Raw genomic sequence first — 25978 nt, forward strand, 5'->3', positions numbered from 1 at the left:
GGAGACTCTTTATATAGTTTTTACATTAAATAGGATTTCAAAATCTTTCCTGATTTCATAAGAAAGCACTTAGACCAGGTCTACCTAAAGAGCAGTTTAGAATCAGGATTCTTATGCTCAAAGTGTAAGACTTCATAGGACAAGCTTTTTAAATAAGGCTCATTTTCTCTTTGAGTGGTATACAAATTACAGGAATCTTCTGATATCTAATTTTCCTTTAGGGTTCCTGTGTTTTGATATGCTTCTCTGAAGCATTGCCAAAAGCCCCCAGAAAACATGAGACCACTTTTAAAATGAGTTTAGGGGCGCCTGGGTGGCTCAGTCGGTTAAGCCTCCGACTTCGGCTCAGGTCATGATCTCGCGGTCCGTGAGTTGAAGCCCCGCGTTGGGCTCTGTGCTGACAGCTCAGAGCCTGGAGCCTGTTTCAGAGTCTGTGTCTCCCTCTCTCTCTTCCCCTCCCCGTTCATGCTCTGTCTCTCTCTGTCTCAAAAATAAATAAACATTAAAAAAAAATTAAAATAAATAAATAAATAAAATCAGTTTATTATTTTTAAGTATATACTAAGTTCTAGGTGCTTTTTAAATTTTTTTTAAGTTTATTGATTTATTTTGAGAGAGCGAGAACAGGGGAGCGATAGACAAAGAGGGAGAGAGAACCCCAAGCAAGTTCCACACTGTCAGCACAGAGCCCGATGTGGGACTTGAACCCACAAACCACGAGATCATGACCTGAGTGGAAACCAAGAGTCAGACGCCTAACAGACTGAGCCCCCAGGGACCCCTAGGTGCTTTTAATGAAATGTTAGACTTAGCCACACCAAGAAGAAAGTTTTCTTGAGAAACTCCTTGAGGCGATGAGCCAGTTAAGTCCAAACCCAGCTCCCTGCTGCCCTCCGTTGATTTGGAAAGGGATAAATAGAGCAACTGGGTGATACAAGGGTTGAGTATCTTCCATGGAAACAAAGGGAGTAGGAAAAGAAAATTATTACCTTCCTCTAAGGACCACCCTCTTGAGGGTGAAGGAAGAAATAGGGTATTTATATTTGTTGAGAGACGACTTTATAAAAGGGCTATCCGAGGTAAACATTCCATCTTAATTCTCAAAACAGCACTGGAGCTATGGATTTCTATTTTCATTTGACACAAGAAGTCAGTGCCTTCACTACTCTGTCCTCCCAGGTCTAAAGTTATATTTGATCCTTCTCTGTTTCTTGTTCCCCATCTCCAATCAGCAACTCCAGCAACTCTAACAACCAAGAGAGTTGACTCTTAGGATCTCTCCCACTCACCTCTCAGGACTGATTTTATCTAGTGTTCCTTCCCCTTTCCCACTAACTGTAGCTTACTGACCATATCCTGAACCAGTAAGTTCCCTCTTGATTATTCTTCCACCGCTGGTATTTCCCTAACAAACACTATTTGTGATGCCGTGAGATTAATCTGCTTAAGGTCAACTTGATCATGTTACTCCATAAATAATGCTAACAATAAAAACAGTGGTTCTCAGTTGCCCTCACAATTGCTATTATATTCCATACTCTGGCTTTTAAAGTCTATAACATGGTCACAGTATATGCTTCAAGTCTAATCTCAAGCCAGGAGCTTACATCAAACTATATTTCAACCTAGAGTTGTACACTCCCCTAAACAATCTCAGCCCTTGGATTTTACTCATAGGAGTATCTCTACAAGAGTTGCTTTCCTCTCTACCTTTATATATTCAAATAATTCCACTCTTTTGAGGTCGATCTCAAGTGCTACTTTCTCTGTAACCCACTCTAGATAGTCTCAACCAAATAATACTTTCTTTTTTTGGATCAATCTTCCTCTAGTTTGGATGATGGAAGAGAAAAAAACACATTGTCACCTGTGTGCTACATTTGTTTTATTAACCTTACATATATTATTTACTGTTCTCCATAAACTTAAAAGATTTAATCATATTCCACATTGTACAGATGAGGAAACAGGAACTCAGAGACAGTGAGTTAGTCCAATTTCCTAATGCTAATTAAGTGGTGGTATGGAAATAAAATCCAGGTCAATCTAATTTCAGGTGGGTAGTATTTTCTCTATTCCACATGTGTTTAGTAGCACCTATAGCTCAATCTGTCTCATAGACATATTTATTTTCACCATTACAATACTTTAAGATAGACAGACATAATTATTTCTCAACTTGGAAAACATCCCATAAAAATCTAGATTTTTAACTGCTTTTGAAAAAAACCCAGAATATATAGACATTTCAGGTCTGCATTCCCTCATGATACTAATTGGTTTAATTTGCATATTGACACCTCTCTTTCTACAGGTGAATGTCCTCTTATTCACTATAGTCCCAATCTTCCCTCTCCTTGCTATACTACTCTGATGCCTCTACATTTTTTTTTCTTTTTTTTGCGAGAGCACATGTGCATGCATGCACATGCAAGCAGGAGAGACGTAGACAGAAAGAAAGAGACAGAGTCTTAAGCAGGCTTCACTCAGCACTGAACCTGATGTGAGGGTCCAGGTCACAAACCTGAGATCATGACCTGAGCCAAAACCAAGAGTTGGGCGCCTAACTGACTGAGCCACTTAGGCCCCCCACTGCCTCCACATTTGTATTAGTTCCCCATAACAATTTACTTTCAGGATCTTTCTCTTGTTCCATTTTTTTTTTTAATTCTCATATGCTGTGGCATAGTACCCACAGCAGAAATTAAAAAAAAAAAAAAAAAAGCAACATTTAAAAACACAGATTTTTGGTTTCAGAGATACCTGAGTCTGAGTTTCACTTTCATTCCTGAATATTGGGCAGATTAGTTACACTTCTTTTGTCTTAATTTCCTCCCAGAGTTAGTGTGTGAATGAGATAAGGCCTACAAATAGTTAGTAATATGGCTGGCACATAGTAAGTGCTCAATAAATATTACAAGCATCGTGATGGCTATTATTTCCAAAGTTTAAGTAAACTGAAGTTCTCTTCCATTAGCATTAATAGAAGTAACAAAATCAGGAGGAAAAAAACTATTAATGGTCTGCCCTCTTACTGAATAGATCACAAAGAGCAATCTTTTTTCTCTCCTTTTCTTCATTTTTCACGGGAGAAAAAAGTCAATCAGAATCTGCTAGAGCAGAGAAAAGCAAATCACTTTGGCACCTGAACAACAAAGCAATGTTAGTTTATTTTCTTTGTAAAAAGTCATCTGTTCGCAAACCTCTTTTATGAAATACCTGTCATAGTCCATTTTATTGAACGTTACTCACTCCGCATTTTTTTGGCCTCAAGGTCATTCCATTATCAGTTCCTACATCACCTTCAGTATTGGAAATGGACTGGGGGAGATGGAAAGGAAAACACACACACAAATACACAACACACTTACCAGGCAGACAGCTCAAATAATAAAGGTGATTTCAATCCATGGCAGGCGGAACTCAGATCTGTCCCTACCTCAGATGAAACCAGCTCCAGTGACACTTACTGACAGATCAGGAAAGACAGCTTGCTATGGAAGGTGCCTGAAGCCAGGAGCAGCTTCCAATCCAATCACCAGGTCTTATGTAAGATAACCCAAATGTTAAGTTGTTCTTTCTTTAACACGTTTGTTTCATTTCTTTCAAAAAATAAAGTAAAACAAACAACACCAACCAACTATTCAAATAGCCCTCCCCATCCTGAAGAACAGCCCAAGATCCCCAGCACATCATTGGAGACTGCTGCCATGTTTTGCTACTTTTAAAAGGCTGGCCCACGCTCTGGAAAACAGTGTGGACCTCAAAAAACTAAAAATAGATCTATCCTATGACCCAGCAGTAGCACTGCTAGGAATTTACCCAAGGGATACAGGAGTACGATGCACAGGGGCACTTGTACCCCAATGTTTATAGCAGCACTCTCAATAGCCAAATGATGTAAAGAGCCTAAATGTCCATCAACTGATGAATGGATAAAGAAATTGTGGTTTATATACACAATGGAATACTATGTGGCAATGAGAAAGAATGAAATCTGGCCTTTTGTAGCAACGTGGATGGAACTGGAGAGTGTGATGCTAAGTGAAATAAGTCATACAGAGAAAGACAGATACCATATGTTTTCACTCTTATGTGGATCCTGAGACACTTAACAGAAGACCATGGAGGAGGAGAAGAAAAAAAAAGAGGTTAGAGAGGGAGGGAGCCAAAACATAAGAGACTCTTAAAAACTGAGAACAGGGGCGCCTGGGTGGCGGAGTCGGTTAAGCGTCCGACTTCAGCCAGGTCACGATCTCGCGGTCCGTGAGTTCGAGCCCCGCGTCGGGCTCTGGGCTGATGGCTCGGAGCCTGGAGCCTGTTTCCGATTCTGTGTCTCCCTCTCTCTCTGCCCCTCGCCCGTTCATGCTCTGTCTCTCTCTGTCCCCCCCCCAAAAAAAAAACTGAGAACAAACTGAGGGTTGATGGGGGGTGGGAGGGAGGGAAGGGTGGGTGATGGGTATTGAGGAGGGCACCTGTTGAGATGAGCACTGGGTGTTGTATGGAAACCAATTTGACAATTAATTTCATATTAAAAAAAAAAAGGTTGGCCCAATTAAATAATTTCTTATGTGGAACTTTGATCATTACGTGGAGCTGTCTAAAACACATTTGGAGATGGACAGGTTTTATAGTGTCCCCTAGTTCTGCATACTTCTCTTTCCCTCTTGCCAAACAAGTAGTAAGCCTCCTTTCAAAGCATGAGCAGAGACCCACAATCATGCTACACATAAAATCTCATTCTGGCCTTTAAGACGAAGGAAAAGGAGACTGCCAGCCCTCTGTGCTGTAGGCAGAAGGCATATAGAGTACCTACATCATCTCACTGAATTTGTAAAAATCCTGTGATGTGCTGCTGCTGATAATGGCAATGACCACATGAATAACAGCAGTGATGACAGTGGTGGTGATGGTGCTGTTGATGATGGGCATTTTATAAATTAGGAAATTAGGCTTACAAGGAATAAATAACTGTGGCCAAGATTATGCAGCTAGCAACAAGGGTTAATGCAGCATCTCAATCTAGGCCTTTCTCATATCCCTGTTGCTCTCCAGTCTTCTCCCCACCTACCTGTCCTCTCAATTCTCAGTACTCTCCAGTTGGAGATTCTGCACAGCCACTGGTCTCCATGTGCTTTTCCATTTGTGCCTATCAATCACCCCTGTTAGTTGAGATGTTTCTGATAATAGCTGTTTTTGTAGTTTAGGGCCTGGCACAAAAAGGAAATTGATGAATGTCAGTAGAATTGAGTTAAATTCAGGAAAGAGATGGATTTTCCACGGCATTTGACTCTACATATATGAATGGATTACAGTTCAAGCTGCACAAACAGAGCCAAATTATGGGGAAAGAACCTCTGTCTTACAGTTGCAGTGAGGTCTGGGACCTGTAAGAATGATACTCTGAAAAAGCAGATAATAAATACAGGCCAGGTAAGACAGATGTGTGTTTAGTCACTCCTTTTTTAAAAATTATATTATAATGGCCTGACAAACACTTCTGAATGAGCGAAACATGTGCCCTTGATTGTACAGAACCCAGAAATATCATTTTTTATGTTGCAGATGTATATTTATTATTACAAGATAGGAGTGACCATAATAGAGAACCAATCCTGCTTTCTGATTAGGGTTTAAAAGAAGGGCTTTACACTAACTATTCTGCAGTGAACAAGTTTAGTTTTGGCAGGTATCTTCCAACACTTAATAGTTTTGAGTACTACTCTCAGCAAATCGATTCTCTTAGTTACCTACAAGTATATTTTACAATGAAGAAGTCCAAGAAAGATAATATTTTCAATCACTAACCCTGCTATTGATGGAGAGAAGGCAAATACCAGATATCTCATCACATGAACATAAAACTGTAGTATTTTTTTTAAATAAAGCTGCCTGGGTGTGCCTCTAATGTTAGTGTTTATTTAGAAAATAGTACAATTTATCCATTCAATATCTTTAGCCGTTACCTACTTTTCTCTGATTTGGCTGTTAAAAATACTAGAGCAAACCCTGATAACAGTATTTTTTAAAAAAGCTTCCCAGCAATTCTCAGTGGTTTCTCAGATTTAAGGAGCCTTGGAAGGTTTGCTCCAACCAGCTGCTAATGACAGTAAGACAAAGAATATTTCATTTAAGTAGCATACTAAAGTTTACAGATTACTTACACATGTTATGTAATTGGACTTTTATCAGAATTCATTTGACAATGTAAGTCATGTTATATTTCTTATTTGAAAGGTGAAGAAATTGGTGTTCAGAAGGGTTAAGTGCTTTACCACAGCACATACAACTAAAGTGGTGTATTTTCTGAACTGGCTTTTTCAACTAAATAAGGATAACTCCCAACTCTATAACTCTAGCTCAGATGGCTCTCCTGAGATTGAGAACTTATCTAATTGCCTTTCAAACATCTCCATCTGGACATACCACAATTACTTTGCCCTCAATCTGCCCCAAACCAAACTTGTCATCACCCCTTAAACCTGTTTTCCCCCTTGGATGCCCAATTTCAGTGAACAGTACCTTTAAACACTAAGTGTATCAAGTCACAATTTCCTTTATGCTTCATACTACTCTAATGTCCACTCAGTCAACACATTCAGCCAATTTTTATGCCAAATGTCTTTATAATCTGCTTATCTCTCCACCTTTCTAGTTCACATCATAATTTCCTTCTTGTTGGACAAGTACAGCTCTTCCAGTTGGTTGCCTACTTCTAACTAGACTGCAACTCCAAATGCTTTACAAAGTCCAAACAGTTTATTCTTAGTTTCTTCCTTCATAAAATGGAGATAATAAGGTCTGTTTCCTGGAGCTGTTGTGAGGAAATAGATTATGGATATAAAAGTAGAAGACACTGTAATCATTATTTGAATAAAGGCAAGGAATGCCTAGAGCATACATAACTAACATCCTTCAAGTTGCATGGCACTGTATTCATTTTAAATGCAGGAAAACTGAGGTTCAAAATAGTGATGAGATCTGCTCACAGTCAGCTAATAAGTGATGCTTGGGAGATTGTTCCATATAACTGTCTGACTCCAAACCTGTGATCTCTTCTTTACAATATCCAGGACTCAGTCCTGTGGGGACTTAGGAAGCTGGGCTGATTTGGGGTCACTTGGCTATTCAGGAGGGGATTTGATGCATATATTCTAGGCATGCAACACTTCTTACTCTTGGTAGTACCTTCTTTAAGCCTAGGGTGGTAGGGGTGAGCTGAAGCTGTGGGGAAGATGAGATGCTTGACTTAAAGAAACGAATGAAAATGATAGCTCAGGGCTTCTGGGAGGAACACATCAGCCCCATTGTTAACTCAGATGGGTCATTCTGCCTTGAGCCACATATTTGTGAATTGCTGACTTATTCTTCCTTTGTGTCTCTCATCTTTTTTGACTGATGAGCTTCTGGAACATTTTCTTGCCACAGCAATGGCAGAGGTATAAGAGGACTAGCCCAATCATAGAGAAGCATTTCAGTCTTTGATCAGTTCACATCTGCTAACACCCCTTTGGGCAAAGCATGGCACATGGAAGAATTCAATGTCAAGGAACAGGGGAGTACACTGTGTCCATGAAGTTGGTTAAAACTGCGAAGTCAGATCTCAAAGGGTGTAGACCCAGGAAAGGGTAAATAATTAGGGCCCGTAATTCAACTTACCACATGGGACTTTCTAGTTTGAGGCGACTGAAAATAGTGCTACCAGAAACATTCTCGTACTTGTCTTTTGATGAATGTATGCATGTCTTCCTGTTGGGTATACACCAAGAATGGAATTGCTGAATCATAGGATCTGTATATGTGTAGTTTTAGTGGAGAGTAACAAATAGTTTCACAAAGTTTAAAAAGTGATTACAACAACATACACTCCCACCAGCAGTGCATGACATTTTAAGTTGTTCTATATCTTTGTCAACACTTCGCATTATCTGTCTTACTCATTTTAACCATTCCAGTAATTCCCAATGGTAGTGTATTCTGGATTTGTATTCTCTAATGACTAATGACAGCAGCATCTTTTCTAAAGTAACTATTCCTGCTTTTTTTTTCTACTGAATTGTTTCTATTTTTCTTAGAGTTGTATAAGGATAGTCAATATATTTTGAAATACCCTTTTTCTTCATGTATAGCAGATAACTCCTCACACTCTGTGCACTGACTTTTCACTCAATCTTAAGAATAAAAATTCTTAATCTAAACTCAGTGCAAATTATTAGTACTTTTTTATAGTTAGTATTTTTTAATGTCCTGTTCAATAATGTTCTGGCTACTTAAGTTTATGTAGATCCTCTCCTGTGTGCCCATGCATGTATGTGTGCGTGTTTGCGTGTATGTGTGTGTATGTGTGGGTGTATGTGTGTTTCCTACGTTCTTTTTGCTGTTATTGCTTTATCACGCACATTTAGATCTACGGTCCATCTCAAGCTGCAATTTGTGTGGGGATAGGTAGGAGGTTATGTTTCATTTTTCCATATATATATATCAAATTCACAACACTATTTAACATTATTTAAAATACCATCCTTCCCCACTGGACTGCAATGTCATTTTTCTTATAAATTAAGTAATTTTAAATGTGTAAATCTGATTCTGAGCTTCCTGTTCTGTTTTACTGATCTATTTTGTCTATCCTTGCAATAATATACTCTCTCAATTACTTTCGGTTTATAGTAGGTCCTCATATCTAGCTATATAAATCCCCCCCACCCCCCACTCAGAGCAGTGTGAATTCTTAAGTTTTGTTTCCCTACAAGTTTTTTTTTTCTTTTTTTCTTTCTTTTTTTGCTATTCCTTGATCTTCTGGAAACAGAGTTGATTACATTAAACATGATAAACGTGCAAATGATTTTCTGCTTCACTTGAGGGAGAGACTGAAACAAGGGCCTATGAAGCCCTACTTGCACTGATCCCAGTGACTTCTCAAACACTATTTTGCCCCCATGTTCATTCTTGACATCTGTTGACAGGATCTTGGGCCTCTGGAGTCTTCTACAATAAAGGCTTCTTCCTGCTACAAAGCCTTTGCACATGCTGTTCCTGTGTCCCAGACTATTTTCTTGCTCCCCATCCCGTGTTGCCTGTTACTCCTTCAACTGTCAGTCCAGTTGTTACTATTCCAAGGAAGCTTTTTCTGACCCTATCAGTCTGGCTCATATTCCTCTCTTACATATTTCCATAGCTCAGTGTACCTCTCTTTGCTTCTCTTTGTATAAATAATTATTTAGCTAATGTCTATCTTTCCCCTTGACTTGAGGTCAATGACCATGTCTATACTTTCCATTATTTTACACCCAGCACCTAGTACAGTTCCTGGGACATGGTAGGTACTTAATGGATATTTTGCCAAATTAAGTGGGACTGCATGGTGTATTGAGAACACTATAGAATGTGTAAGGGAATAGCTATAGTCTTTGAGTTTAAAAATGGTAAGACAATTACCAGTGGCATGACCCTGAACAAGTACCTTGGGTACTCCTTTGATACCTTGATTTTCCTATCTACAATGTGGGACAGACACATAGTTTTGTTCTAGAGTATTTCATATAGTGGGTAGTAAGTCAAAGACAACTTTTAGAGAACAAAGCTCAAGCTATATCATTGGCCTCCTCACTCCTGGTTCAGGGCTCTGTCTACCTAGTACTCTGGTGGTTATTCATATCAAGCTCTCTGAAATGACAACAGGGCCAAGACTTTTCTGAATGAGACTGGAAGTCTCCACATGCTGGAACTCTCATCTGGGGAGAATAAGTCATTAGGTTCATGTTCCCATTAATTTCTATTCTACTACACTTAAAAAAAAAAAAACATGAAGTATGGGAAAATGACCTTTCTGGAGGACAGGACCATATGGAACTAAGGAAGGCTCAAAGTCTGTTGTATTAGGCCTTGACTATTAGTGACAACAGGGGCTAAGCCATACGTGAGAAAGGAATGGTGAGGGGAAACTTTGTAAGGAATCGGTACCTTTGGCACTTTTCTCAAGTTTATATCCTATATTTGTTTCCATACAGTAATCAGTATGAGATAGGTTAAAATACAAAGAATTTATGAACTACCTTTAGAACAGCAAGGTGATTTCTGTCCCTGAAGAGCTGTGTTGGGATAATAAGGGCAGGGAAGATAGTGACAATAATTTCTCAGATTGTCAAACTCAGATGACCCATAGGATACTGGTCCTATGTGGCAGGCAGCACAGCCTTGAATGGCACCAAAACAGTTTCCTGAATATAACCTTGCATGATAGTGTTGCTTTCATCAAAACCACAATGAAATGTCAACTCACATCTGTCAGAATGGCTAGAAAGAAAAGGATAGGAAATAACAAGTGTTAACAAAGATGTGGAAAAAAAGGAAATCTTGTACACTGTTGGTAAGAATGTAAACTGGTGCAGCCACTGTGGGAAACAGTATGGAGACTCCTTGAAAAATTAAAAATAGAAAGCATACTATACAGTAATTAAACTACTAGGTATTTACCCAAAGAAAATGAAAACACTATTTCTAAAAGATACATGCATCTCTATGTTTATTGTAGTATTATTTATAAGAAGCAAGAGATGGAAGCAACCCAAGTATCCATCTGTAGATGAACAGATAAAAAGTATGTCACACACACACACACACACACACACACACACACACGTGCATGCATGCACACACATTGGAATATTACTCAGCCATAGGAAAGAATAAGATCTTGCCATTTCCAACAACACAGATGGTCCTGGACAGTATTATGCTAAGTGGAATAAGTTGGATAGAGAAAGATAAATATCATATGATTTCAGTTATATGTGGAATCTCAAAAAAAATGAATAAAGAAACAAATTTTAAAAAGTAGAAACAGACCCATAAACACAGAGAAAAAAACTTATAATTACCAGAGGAGAGGGGTTCGGGGATGGGCAAAATGGGCAAAGCGTAGTGGGAGACACAGACTTCCAGATACTTCCAGATTCATCAGGGATGAATAAATCATGGGGATGAAAGATAAAGCATAGGGAACATTGTCAGTGATACTGTAATAGTGTTGTATGATTACAGATGGTAGCTATGCTTGTGGTGAGCATAGCATAATGAATAGACTTGTCAAATCAATATGTTGTACACCTGAAACTAATATAACACTGTGAGTTGACTTTGCTTCGATTAAAAAAATTAGTAATAACATCACTTTCAGATAAAAAGTCCACATTTGGTCTTCATGTGTGCAAAAATTATGTAACGGTAAGTTTGTCGCCTTGCATCCTTATAGGTTCCAGACAATCACCTCTGAAGCTGTGATAAATTCATGAATACTTCGTGGTACGTGAATACTTTTCTTGATCTGGTTTTCTGTGGGTATTATGTAGCAAAATTCCATATAAGTGAATCAGGTGGTGAAATGTCATAGTGATAAACTATCCTGTAGTGGTAGAAAATCCTACCCTGTGTAAGAAACCCTCATCAAGTCGTTTCATATCCTCTGTAGAAAACTCATGAGCTTCTATACCAGAGGGAGCTATATGCAAATCCTGACTTTTCCACCAAAGACAGAGATGTAAAGATTGCCCTTGGCCTGGAGTGTTGTTCTGTGAATATTAAGAGCCATGGCTGAAATCTCAGTCTATAAACTATTAGTTCAAAGTTTTTAGTAGACCGTACTGCTAGTAATTAAAATCTGAAAACTGTAAGAATTGGAGCAAACCGCATCGGTTAAACTCTCTGGTGTGAATCCAATTGCCTGGATAGAGGTCATAGTGTTGGGTACCTTTTATGGGTTACAAATTGGGAAATGGCAAAAAAGAGCTTTCTAGCTGCTGAAAATGTTCTGTACCCTGATCTGGGCACTGGTTATATGAGTATATACATATATAAAAAATTCATCAAACTGTACACTTAAGAAGTATGCACTTCAAGAAAATTAAAATTCTTCCAAGCTCCATCTCTACAGTGGGGAATGCAAACTTCCTATTTCTCACCAGCTTCCCGCTGGGCTTCAACCTCTCATCACTTTGATTCATTCTTTCCATCTAAATCTTGCTTAACTTTCCATTTTCTACACCCTCTTACCTCTGTGCAGTTTAACTACAAAACTGAAAACTTGTCCTGTATTACCCTCCAATGTAATTTAACCATCTTTGTTTTCCCCTAACGTAGGCTGACAAACAGTCTGTCCTTGGCCAGATGTAATCAGGCTCTTCCGAATCCTCTTCCCAACTAGACCTTGACTTTTGGACTTCTGTGCTTCCGTGTCCATCTTTGCATCAGTCAACTGCAAGAACACTGGTAAGTCACGTTAGCCAGAAGCCCTTATCCTCAGGACCGGATCACTCTTGATACCTGGTCAGGTTTCTCATCCTCCAGGTAATGTCTGATCACTATGGCCTGCCTTCAGGAAGACGATCAGGTGGGTTTAGCCAGAAATGCTTCCTCTTATTAATTTTCCATCTAACAACTTCTTCGCCTTGTTCTTTGGCTACCAATCTCCACTCTTCCTTGTTGTATTCAGAGCTGAGCTCAATCTGTCTACACTATGCAAGATGCCATTGCAGTGGTCTCTATAACTATTGTGATAGTACTAACTACAGCCATCCTTATTGTTTTAACAAGTGTCAGAATATTTTTTTCTTTATCAAGGTCACGGACTTAAGTGCTATTTATCCCCAAAACAACCTATCAGGGGCTTTATCAGAAAAGCAATAGATATATATTTTTAGGAAAAAAATAATTATCCTTGCTCATTAAGGATATTATTATTAACAATTGTGCTACTTTTCAGAGAACAATTCTTTACTCAGAGCTGACAGTGATATTAAGTGTATTGGCCACATACATGCTACACATATGCATGCTATATATATATATATATATATATATATATATATACACACACGTGTGTGTTTATAATATATACATTTTATTTAGAGATACCCATTTTCACACTTTAAAATATCTAATATTGGACTATGCTTTATAATATTTTATGAAAAAGTAAAAAAAGAAAAAGAAAAAAAACAGCAGTTAGGCAAAGCAGTGTGGTGACATCCTTGTCTTTTCCTTTACACACACCAGTTAGCTACATTCATACTATTGTTACCTGAGTTGGCTTCCTTTGATTGTTAGCATTACACAGAGTTACATTTTGACTTAAATTTGGATTCCTAATTGTCATTTAAAATGTCTTCAAAAAGATTATACAGTACTACAAAGTTCCATTGAAATAAAAAGTTATTTTGTATGTCAAAGATTGTCTATCATACAGCAGGCATTGCAATTATAGTTAGTAGAAACTGTCAAATTTCTGGGAATAGATAATGGTATTTTCAACCCTATGAGAGGTTATTGTGACCAATTTATGCATCATGAAGGACTACCACTCAGGAACATAACATCTATCTGTCAAAAGCCTTTGGCTGACATGGAAACGAAGCTGTTCACTTCCCACAATATATAATCCCCGTTACAGAAATTTCAAAATGCCAAGTTCATCCAAATGTGGAAAACCCCAGGTATTTTTATTTGGCTCGAAATTATGATATCAGTCTGAAATATGACAAAACGGTCTGGAAGACAAGCATAGGCTAAGGGAAGCAGAATGTTGTCACTGACATTATGCATATTAGTTGGTGGCTGAAAGCGATTCATACATAAAGATTTTAGGCTCAATGCAAAGGAGTTTTAGACTTAAATTTTATTTAAAAAAAAAATTTTTTTTTAACGTTTATTTATTTTTGAGACAGAGAGAGAGAGAGCATGAACAGGGGAGGGGCAGAGAGAGAGGGAGACACAGAATCGGAAGCAGGCTCCAGGCTCCGGGCCATCAGCCCAGAGCCCGACGCGGGGCTCGAACTCATGGACCGTGAGATCGTGACCTGAGACGAAGTCGGACGCCCAACCGACTGAGCCCCCAGGCGCCCCCTAAATTTTAATGGTCGTACAAAAAGACTGTTATTTGTAACTGTGTAGATACATATTCATTTATTGGTTCCACTATTGGTTCATTCTGTAAGAATCATGTTTATTTTTATGTTGATTATTTTTCCCTATACTCCTTCTCTAAGCTGTGGTTAAATTGATGGTGCATTTTATAATCATTGCCATTGTAGAATTAAATAAATAATGTTTTCCATATTAATGTTGAAAACATGTTAGATGGATGGGCAGGTTGATGAATGGGTAGATGGGAGGGGGGAAAGGAGAGAAAAGTACAAAGTTCTTTTATCTTTATGCTTTAATTCAGGACCTTTTTAATCCATCATAGCTCTATTGAAATAATTCATATTATCAGCTATTTCAGTTAAATTCCACAGCTATTGATTTTCTGTGTTCTGAGGAGGGAATGTTTGTGTCCCCTCAAAATTCTTATGTTCAAATCCAATCCCTGGAGCAATGGTATTTAGAAGTCAGGCCTCATGAATTGGATTAGTGACCTTGTAAGAAAACTCAGAGAGTTCCCTACCCCTTGCCACCATGTGAAGACACAGATGAAAGGTGCCATCTACAAACCAGGAAGTAGGCTCTCACCAAATATCAACTCTATGGGTGCCTTGATCTTGTACTTGCCTTCTAGAACTGTGAGAAATAAGTTTCTTTTGTTTAAGACACTCAGTGTATGGTATTTTTGTTACAGCAGCCTGATTGGAATAAGAACTGTGGTAAAAACTGTTGGAATACAAACAATATGGAATATGTTGTACTTGTCCTGTAAGGAACATACATTGTTATCTTTGGATTAATAGGCAGAAATACAAGAAAAACAAGTAGATAATGTCTGTACGAGAGAAGAGATTCACTGTTAGTCATTAAGGCAAGTGCTCTAAGAGGAAGTTATTCCTTGAGAAATAAGAAATGAAAGAAAAAAAAAGATTATAGAAAAATGTACATAAGGTACTTTTTAATATTTATTGATCGATTGTTTGATTGATCAAGCATGGGAGGGGCAGAGAAGGAGAGGCAGCAGAATCCCCAGCAGGCCCTGCACTGTCAGCACGGAGCCTGATGCAGGGCTCACAGTCATGAACCAACCCCTGAGATGGTGAGAACATGACCTGACCCAAAGTCAAGAGTCAGATGCTTAACCAACTGAGTCACCCAGGTCCCCCAACAAGGTACTTTTAACATGACCAGATTGGAGGCAAGCCTTGTTGTGGTTGGGAAGATTTAGATAGTATTGGCAATTTCCTTCAGTGTAATTAATCTTGCTCTATTTTCTGTTATTCCTGGCTTTGTCCATAATAATAATGGGTATATTTAATACATGCCATTAAGTCTTTTAAGTGGTGAACAGCTTGATGAGTGTTTATTGATAAGGACACACAGACATACAAAGTCAGCCAGGCCAGTCAGTGAGTAGATAGTAGAACTGTTATATATAGACTTTGCTCCTTGCCTGCCTATTTTCCAAGTCCTCTAGGGCAGCGGTTCTCAAGGTTGGTGGTCCTGGGATGCTTTTACTTATTAAAATTATTGAGGACTCCAAAAAACTTTTGTTTATATGGTTCATATCCATGAATATTTACTATGTTAGAAATTAAAACCAATTAATTTTAAAACAACTTATTTGATATATTTAAAAATAACAATAAGTCTAGGGGCACCTAGGTTGCTTAGTGGGTTGAGCGTCTATCTTCGGTTCAGGTCATGATCTCGGGGTTCGTGAGTTTCAGCCCATGTCAGGTTCGCTGCTGTCAGTGTGGAGCCTGCTTCAGATTCTCTGTCCCCCTCTGTCTGCCCCTCTCCCATGCTTATTCTCTATTGCTATCAAAAATAAACATTAAAAAAAGTAACAGTAAGTCTATTATATCAACACGAATAATGTAATTTTATAAAAAAAATCACTATGTCTTATGAAACAAAAAATAAAAGTCAATCTAGTGTTCTTGTTTAACACTTTTAGATTTTTTAAGTGTCTGATTTAATAGAAGACATTTGAGATCCCATACCTACTTTTGCACTCAAGCTGTTTTCATACGTTGCTTTCATTGAACTATATGAAGAAAATCCAGCCTCACAAATGTACATAGTTGGAAAGTAAGGGAATATTTCCATTGCTTTTTCCGATAATTGGTACTGTACCAAAGCTTGACAAGTGGCATGTTTTAGAAGTTATTTGCAGTGTGGTATCTGAAACATGTTGATGAAGTTTTTGTGTTAATTTAAAATCTCCTGGTCTATTTTGCACTTTGATGGACATTGAACCTATGACTTTATATTATGCATTAGGCATTTAGATAAATATGGATTCACTGAGTTATGTAGATCTTCCAAATGTTGATGTATTTTACTATACAATATATAAAATTCATTTGCTAGGATCACACTGATTTCAACAGAAAAGTTGTTTAGTATTGAAAACTGTTAATTTTATGGTAGTTAATACAATTTTCCTAAATTCTAACTTTATTTAGAAGCTTGAATTTTATCATTGGCAAATAAGTACTGTCAGTTGTTTTCCTTAAAGTGGCAGGTTCACTTTCTGCATTTTTCAGAAAATATCTATGTCTACCAAATAACCAAGTCTAAATAAGCACAATTTCACATAAAAACAATGTCCCTTGAAAAAGTGACTAGTTCAGCTCATAACTCAATCAGACCAGTGCTTTCCTTACCAATTCAACCAAAATACTTCAATATGTGGCAAGACTGCTTTCGGTGAGCATCCATTTCATCATACATAATAACAACAAACACATGTTCTCTAGGTTCTGGATTCAATAAAATTAATAATTGTTACGATTTCATCAAGGATATTAAGTGAACCTGGCTTTAAAAATAAGTCAGGGGCGCCTGGGTGGCTCAGTCAGTTAAGCGTCTGACTTCAGGTCAGGTCATGATCTCATGGCTTGTGGGTCTGAGCCCCGCGTCGGGCTCTGTGCTGACAGCTCAGAGCCTGGAGCCTGCTTCAGATTCTGTGTCTCCCTCTCTCTCTGCCCCTCCCCCGCTCATGCTCTGTCTCCCTCTCTCCATCAAAAATAAATAAACATTAAAAAATAAATAAAAAAAAAATAAGTCAAAGTGGTGCTGAAGAAGGTAATGATACTTGTATAGTTTCAGGCCATTGCTGAGCTTCACACTAAAGGTCAGCAATATATTTTATTTTATTTTTTTATTTTATTTTATTTTATTTTATTTTATTTTATTTTATTTTATTTTATTTATTTTATTTTATTTTATTTTTTATGTTAATTTTATTTTATTTTCAGTAATTTATTTCCCTTTCTTTTTCTGTCCTCTTTTTTTCTTTCCTCTCCTCTCCTCTCCTCTCCTCTCCTCTCCTCTCCCCTCCCCTCCCCTCCCCTTTTCTTTTCTTTTCTTTTCTTTTCTTTTCTTTTCTTTTCTTTTCTTTTCTTTTCTTTTCTTTTCTTTTCTTTTCTTTTTTCTTTTCTTAACAAGGCTTCATACCCAACACAGAGTCCAAAGCGGGACTTGAATCCACAACCCTAAGATCAAGACCTAAGCTGAGATTAAGAGTCAGACTTAAAAAAAATTTTTTTTAATGTTTATTTATTTGAGAGAGAGAAAGAGAGCAGGGGAGGGGCAGAGAAGAGAGGGAGACAAAGAATCTGAAGCAGGCTCCACACTGTCAGCGCAAAGCCCAAACGTGGGGCTTGAATCCATGAACTGTGAGATCATGACCTCAGCCAAAGTTGGACACTCAACTGACTGAACCACCCAGTTGCCCCAAGAGTCAGACTCTTTACTGACTGAGCCACCCAGGGGTCCCACAGTCAGTGATTTTAAGCACCACTGATTTTGCACCACCAGCACAAATATCAATACAATTTAAAAAGTTTGCTGGTGTTAGTACTTACTACTTTTTAGTACTTGGTACAATTATGAAAATTAGTCTGGACTTCTTGGAAGTCCCTGAAGGTTACAGGGACATCCACATGTCTGTGGACCACACTTTGAGATATTCTACCGCAAGTATATAGCACAAAAATTCTTGTTTTAAAATGTTTTAAAAACTTTAAAGGTAAAGAAACTAATAAATAATGTTTTAAAGGATCATTCAATGTCAAAAGTATGAGTAAGAAGACAACAAATGTAATATATATATTATACATAAATGTAATATATATAAGTATAATATACATAAACATAATATATATCTATAAATGTAATATATATAAATGTGTTTTATATATATATAGTCTTTAAAAGATAAATTAGGCGCGCCTAGGTGGCTCAGTCAGTTAAGCATCTGATTTCGGCTCAGGTCATGATCTCACAGTTCTTGAGTTTGAGCCCCACGTCGGGCTCTGTGCTGACAGCTCAGAACCTGGAGCCTGCTTTGGATTCTGTGTGTGTCTCTCTCTCTGCCCCTTCAATGCTTGTGCTCTATCTCGGTCTCTCTCTCAAAAATAAACATTTCAAAAATGTTTAAAAGATAAATGAAAAGTAAATGTTATTGAGGCACCTGGGTGGCTCAGTCAGTTGAGTTTCTGACTCCTGACTTCGCCTCGGGTCATAATCTCACAGTTTGTGAGATCGAGCCCTGTATAGGGCTCTGTGCTATCCCCACATGCGCTCTCTCTCTATCCCTCAAAATAAATATATAAACTTTAAAAAAACAGCAAATTTTATGAAAAAAAGGTCAAAAGATTTAAAGAGAGACTTTATTATGATATCCTACAAGATAGCTTATTTATAAATTAAGTTACTGCTCTTTTAAAATATAAACCAAACTATAATTTGAAAATATCAATATGAAAATCATGTCTGATAATTCTAAATAGTTTAGAAAACATTTAGACATGATTTAAGTTTTCTGGGAACAAAAGGAATTAGTTTCTGTGACAAATAATAAATGACATTAAGAATGCTAATAGTTGGGGCACTTGGTTGGCTCAATCAGTTAAGCGTCTGACTCTTAATTTCAGCTCAGGTCGTGACCTCATGGCTCATGAGTTTGAGCCCTGTGTCAGGCTCCAAGCTGACAGCACGGAATCTGCTTGGGATTCTCTCCCTCCTCTCTCTCTCTGCCCCTCCCCCGCTCACCCTCACTCACTCTCTCTCTCTCAAAATAAATAAACACTTAAAAAATGTTAATAGTTACTTTTTATTGCTTTCTATATATTATGCAATTTAATCCTGCAGCATACTTGTGATTTAACCCCAGATGAGAAAGCTGTGGTAAGCCATCTGTACTCTGTCCACAGTGGGGAAACTATGAACCAAAATTCAGTAGTCTCCCTGACTCAAAACCTTACCCTGAAACACAAGAAAGGCACGCACACTGCTGCCCTCCTCAAACTTTACATTCCAGATCTCAAAAATACAAGATGCAGCAGCAATGGACACAGAAAAACTGCTGAAAATCTTTCTTGAAATATGCACTGAGCCAACTCTCTCTTGCAATGAAAGGATGAAGTAGATCTTTCCACATCTAATTAGCAATCTGAAGTGAATTAACACCCTTTTCCTGGCGTGTTGCTGGCCAGACACAGTGTGTCCCCAGTCTTCAGAGCTTGGAGGCCTGATATGGAGAGGTCAGAGATAATAAATCGCTGGGACGCCAGGTGCAAGGTGCCATGGTGGGAAACTAACATTTCTCCACAAAAAAGAACCAGGGAAAACAGAAGCAGATCAAACACCAATGGTAATTAGTCTTCCCACTAGCTTGTCAATTCCTTTTAAGCAGGTAGGCTATATAATTCATTTTTGAATTTCCCTAGTGGCAGAATGAGCAAGTACAGGGAAGGCATTCAATACTTGGTTATTTTTAACAAAACTGAATGGGAATTGAAGTTAAGTATTATACGAAAAGGCTACCTATGCATTTGTTAATATTTTCTAAACCTTATTCTAATCATGTATCAAGCTGTTAGTAATTAGCAGATGCTCAAAGAATTATTTATCATGAAATCGGTAGAATTATTCAGTCAAATAGCATCTGATGCCATATCTATATCTGCCTCTCAGGGTTTTTTTTTTTTTTTTAACCAGTGAGCTAATCCATGCATTTATATTTGTAGATTTTAAGAGACATCTGTCCCTGAAAGCTTCTTAACATTTTTTCCTCATATTAGAGATAAGGTATTTTCAAGGTTATGTTAGTTAGCACACACACACAAACACATACAGATGTATGTATATATGCACATATGTGTATGTATACATAGGTATCTCTAAGATGCATATGAATTATATACTTACATATACATATACATATACATGTACACGTTGTATATATGTATCTGTGTGTCTACATGTATCTTTTCTATACAAATGCACCTCCTCTCTAGTAGACACACCAATAAAAAGCCATTACCCAAAACTAAACAAAAAACAGATGTCTAAAAACCTAAACCAATAATTTATTCTTTGTGTTGCCTTGGTTATCCTGGTCCAGAAAATGTCACACCAGGCAACTCACGCGGCTACAAGGAATTACTGCCATGAAATTGGCAGCAGTTACCTGAACTGTGACACAGTAATAACAAGGAAATGAGTGTCTTCTATCCTGCATCTATCACTGCCTAACAAACATAACAGTCCATGTTCATTGAAAATATAAAAGAAAACACTCAGGACATATTTTCACAAACCTTATTCTTACCTCCTCTAATTATCTAGTTCAGTACATTTTCCCCACCCTCAGAAGCATTTCATAAAATCGATCATATGGCAATTATTCTACAACATCATTGGAGACAATTTTTTCTCTGGAAACAATGTCCTGCATATATCCTGTGTCCACCCTGGTGGCCTCTGAGCCACCTACTGCTATGCCCCGCTCTGTGTTCCGTGTCCTTCTCCACAGAGGCATCTCAAAGTCCAGGCCCTCTGGTGAGATTTTTTACAAACTAATCAGATCACCCATTCATCCATTGGGCAGGCTCTGGAAACACAGATACGAATTCAAATCCTAGTGCAGCCATTTCCAGCCATTTCTTTGATCACAGACACATCACTTAGCTGCCCTCCTTCATTTTTCTCATCTACAAAACGACAGTAATACTAATTATTTACCTCTGTCTCTAAGATCAAACTGGATATGTAGAGTGCTTGATGTACTGTCTGGTATACAATCAGCACTCAATGCTGCATTAGCCAGGATAGAATAGGCCAGACTATGGAAATTTATCACCTTGGAAATCTCAGAGGCTGAACTCAAAAAGGGATTGTTTGTCAGTCACGGCACCATTGGCAGAGGTTTGTAGGCTCCTGTCAGTAACGTTGAGTGGTGAATCAGGCACAATATTAATATACTGTCCCTGTTGTGCCTTCCACAGTCACCACAGAAAGTAAAAAGAGGAATGAAGATTGTCTGAGACTTCGCTAACACCTGGTGTGGAAGTTATTTGAATCTACTTGACACTCCTCCTATCTTGCCAGATACCATCTAGCCACATGCAAAGGAAACTGAAAGAGTATAGTCCTGTGTGACTCCATTGTGCAAGGGGTGCTAGAAAATGGTGACTGTGTCCCACCAAAGAGTGATATGGTAAACCAGTGTTTATTAGTGTCATGGCAGAATTTTCCCTGCCATAGATATAGCATTATTACCACTATTAGGGCTATACCACATCAATATTATCTTTTTTTAACCAAATGGAGTGATTAACTAGAGTAAAATCTTGTCACACATAATGGAAATCCAGACATAAGTCAGCTGTCCATTCATTCAGATTCTCAGCAGATGGCTAACGCTGGTCATTCTAACACCTTCACAACAGTGCCATCCTGCATTTTATTGAATTAAAGTTTTTCGGCCCAAGTTATACACTCTGGCTAGGATTTATTGTGTTTAAAATATCTTTTTGAATGTACTGACCTCCCAAGAAGTGCAGTCAATGTTACTCTTCTAATGTAAGAGTAACTAAAAGGAATCACTGATGAACCTTAGTGGGTAGAGAAACTGCATTATGGTGAACTACTTTGTGATGGTATATAAAGAAAGAGTGAGACACATCAAAAAATCTGGAATTCACATTTGATTCTACCTCCTACTAATTGTCTAACTGAAGATCTGTTATCTGTTTCCTCATCTGCAATTTAGATCTTCATAAAATGTAAAAATAAGGCAAAGAACGCTAATGGTTACAATATCATCTAATACCAAGCAGTGTATACATACTATGATATTTAATTATCAGAACAATCCTATAGATAATAATTTCTATTCCTATTTTATGTACAAGGGAGCTAATGTTAAATAATGTGCCCAAGGTCACACAGGATTCAAACCCAGTTCTGTGTAACTCCAAAGTCCCGAATCCACTGTGCTGCTCATCAAAGAACTCCATCATGGTTAAAATTCGTAGTGCTGTTATTATTGCTATGGTTATTATTATACGACTGACCTTGGCTTTTCCATTTTGTCTTAGGAAGACTTTCCTATTTAGTCATTTAAAGTGGGTTTTTCTAGAAACCACTTGGAAAATGAAAAGGCAGATAACTCAAGACGCTGATACAGTTTAGAGAATCAGCAAAACTATAAGAGAACATTGAATTTGCAATTCAAATGCCACTTCTGGTGCTACATATGGAAGGTACTAATAAACACTGAGTGGAGCCAGGTTCCTGTGTTGATTCCTATACTCTGTGGCTTCAGGTGGGCCACAGCTCAGAGCTCGATCATCTTCATTGAATGTTATGTGGGTTTACATGGTTTCCTTTCCTCTAGAAAGTTGAAAGCCCCAGTTTTAAGTCATTCTTTTTAATATACTTCACCAACATTTTTCCCCTTATAGAACACTCATTTTACTGCAAGTGAGCAAGTGAGAGAATGTGTTATATGAAACGTTTCTTTTTTAAAAAAGTCTGACTCTGTGACATTCTATATCAACACGTTTTTCTCTTCTTCACAAGAACAGTTTGGAAGGATAGAGAACTAAGTGAAGATGACAGAGATCAGAGAGAGACAGAGACAGACAGAGACAGACAGAGAGTGAGAGAGAGGCTTATTTTAAAGCACTCTGACCTCTCCCCTGAATCCTATCAGCTCAGTGCTCCGGTCTGTGTCACTCAGGCTGACATGTGACAGGACGGTGGATGTTCCTCAAATCCAAATGTTGAATAATTCCGGCTGTGACAACAGTATAATTTTATAATATAGTATAATAGTATATTTCATAGGCTGGTAAGATATCAAAAGGCTGAACTCTGACATTCCTGACAAAGATCATTATATAAAATATGAATGAAATCAAGCAAATACAATTTCTTTGACAATGATTTTATTGAGGACTGGGTACTTGAGTGTGCTATCGGATCCTAATGAAAGGCCACATCTAGATATTTCACTAAACTAGGAGCAAAAAGGTGGAGAAAAGCAGTTTAAGAAGGGCTTTCACATATTAACAAAAGGAAGCTTTGACTGTTAATGAAAGTATACCTTCCTTTACATAATGCACAAGCGAGTGGGAACCTCAGTGAATCTAATTCTCAGGTGATTAAACTGAGATTCCAAGCAGGGAAGCCTCTCCCTGGTGGGAGAACAGGGCCTCCATTCCCTACGCTTCACACCTCTGCCGCCTGACTGTATCCCATCTCCATGCGCCCAGAGGGGCCAGAGCCGATCCTGCTGATCAGGTAAGATACGTTGCATCTCCCCATCTTGAAAAGTTACTTTTCACTAATATTACTAAGTTTCAGCTCCCTCACCCTCACTCTTCTTCATCGTTTAACAATCTTTAAACAATTATATATCATATACACATACATAAACTTTTGTTCAACAGAAGTCTTTACAAACTAAGCTACCGCATATGCTTTCATTTGCAAAAATTGAGGGGAGAGGGAAATCTGACGGCTTAAAAAATTTGGAAAACAAGGATACAGATGATCTATCACCCCGTATTTTACTAAAATCTACTCAGAAGAAGGAAAGCAGCATTTACGGGACCCATTCCACGCGCAAGCACCCTGCCTGCTACTTTGCAGACATCTGTTGTTCCGTCTTAACAACAACTCTGTAAGTGAGGATTATTATGCCCATCTCCGTAAACACGGGAACTGCAAAGTGCATACTTAAGCAACAGCTACGCGGTAGAACTGGGACTGAAACCCAGGTGTGCCTGACGCTTTGCAGCATATTGCCCCGGCTCTTCCTTCTTATCATTTTAACTGATAACACTGCTGGGATTAATGAGCTCCTTAACTTTATTACCTAGTAGGTGAAGCAGCACATTCATTTAACTATCCTCAATTCACCTCTTTTGAGCTTCATTTAGAGTTTATTTTTTTGAAGTAACAAGGTAGTATTCACTCCATCTATTACTTCGTGCATTTATAAACACCACCTTTAAAATCTGCAGTACCTTTTTTTGAACTTGAAAGAAAACTGGTTGCGTAACGTGTGGAGAGTGAATGGAACTTTTATTTGCATTAGATGAATCCTGATTTCACGAGTTAATATCATCGGGTCTTGACAATCTATGGTTCTAGCAAACAACAAAAAGTTATAAATTAGATCGATAAATGCATGAGTTTCTGTGGAATATTCTGGTTTAGGGTACTTTAGAAACAGGATATTGTGAACAGTGCAGTGAACTAATTATTCCTGTATTTTATGAATGAATTTTATGTTTGTAATTTCCCCGTTCTTATTAAAGAGACAGATTGCATTTCATAATTTTTTGTTGCACCCAGTGCTCGCCTACTGAGCTGTGGAACACAGTAAAGTTGAACCAAGGATTTGCTGCTGAGAAGTAAACACACAGGGAGGTAGCACTGGTTTCCAGTTGGCTTTGGAACAATCTACGAAGAAGTGGGAAGGAGGAAGTCATTGACTCAGTTTGGTACCTACCATGGACCGGGTACACAGAACTTTCCAAACTTACATCTTTTAATCCTCACAACACTTGTGTTGGACATTTTTATTCCCATTTAACAAAGAGGTTCACAATGGTAATGTGATGTGTTCAAGATCATCTGTTTTGTAAATATACTTGATTCCAAAGTTAAGAGAACCTAGTCCTTAAACCAGAGCTTCTCAAGTGTGTCCTGAAGAGCATATATACGTTGGAGAGCACCGAGGGTCTGGGACTACAAGCTGAAGAGCTAAATTCCAAATTCAAAACATCTTTATGATCTTAGGCATTGTTTGGACATTTATTTAAAAAAAATTTTTTTCAACGTTTATTTATTTTATTTTTGGGACAGAGAGAGACAGAGCATGAACGGGGAAGGGGCAGAGAGAGAGGGAGACACAGAATCGGAAACAGGCTCCAGGCTCTGAGCCATCAGCCCAGAGCCTGACGCGGGGCTCGAACTCCCGGACCGCGAGATCGTGACCTGGCTGAAGTTGGACCCTTAACCGACTGCGCCACCCAGGCGCCCCTGGACATTTATTTTAAAAACTGCATAATATTACACAATATAGCCATACTCCTTTATATAGAGACAAAACAGTTTAAAAGTCCTTTTTCTCAATAGACTAAAGAATTTGTCGTCATGTGCTTTTTTTTTTTTTTTTTTTTTTTTTTTTGTAAGATTCTTAAACCTACTTTTTACAGGCAGTCTCTGGCCCTGGTCTCTCACTCTTCTCTGTGCAGTAAGTATTCCTTCCGACATCAACAGTCTCCTGGTGAATGTGGCTGTGATTTCAGTCTCAGCCTCCATCTTAACTTGTCATTCCTTCAGTACTAGCTCAACCTGCATCGTGGCTCTCAGTTCTACCACAGCCCCTCTGTCCCTGTGTCTTTGTCGTTAAGTCAGAAGCAACTCCAGGAACTTAGCATTAGGTCAGACTGAGGTCTTGTACCACTTTGGCCTGGAGGTATATTTTTATTAAGAAAACCATAAGTGCTGTGGCTTTTAGATTATTATGTGCATTGCAGGTATTTTCATGTGTAATCCTCACAGCAACTCTATAAATGTTATCATTATCTCCATTTTCAGATTAGACATCAAAACAAAAATAAAAGCTGTCACTTAAAGGGCTTTATAACTTCCCAAGGTCGTAGGCTAGTAAGTAAAAAAGCCCAGAAGAAACACACTCTCACACACACACACACACACACACACACACACACACACACACACACAC

At 38.2% G+C, this 25978-nt stretch overlaps 1 protein-coding gene across 4 annotated transcripts in view; it reads right to left on the minus strand.

Annotated features, from left to right (window-relative positions):
• The window catches only part of TENM4 (teneurin transmembrane protein 4), a 2953639-nt gene that overhangs the window by 1555289 nt on the left and 1372372 nt on the right, over window positions 1-25978 (minus strand). The window lies entirely within an intron of this gene.

The sequence above is a fragment of the Herpailurus yagouaroundi genome, unplaced genomic scaffold (genome assembly GCF_014898765.1).
Source record: "Herpailurus yagouaroundi ecotype Mexico unplaced genomic scaffold, PumYag 180, whole genome shotgun sequence".
In the NCBI taxonomy this organism is placed as follows: Eukaryota; Metazoa; Chordata; class Mammalia; order Carnivora; family Felidae; genus Herpailurus; species Herpailurus yagouaroundi.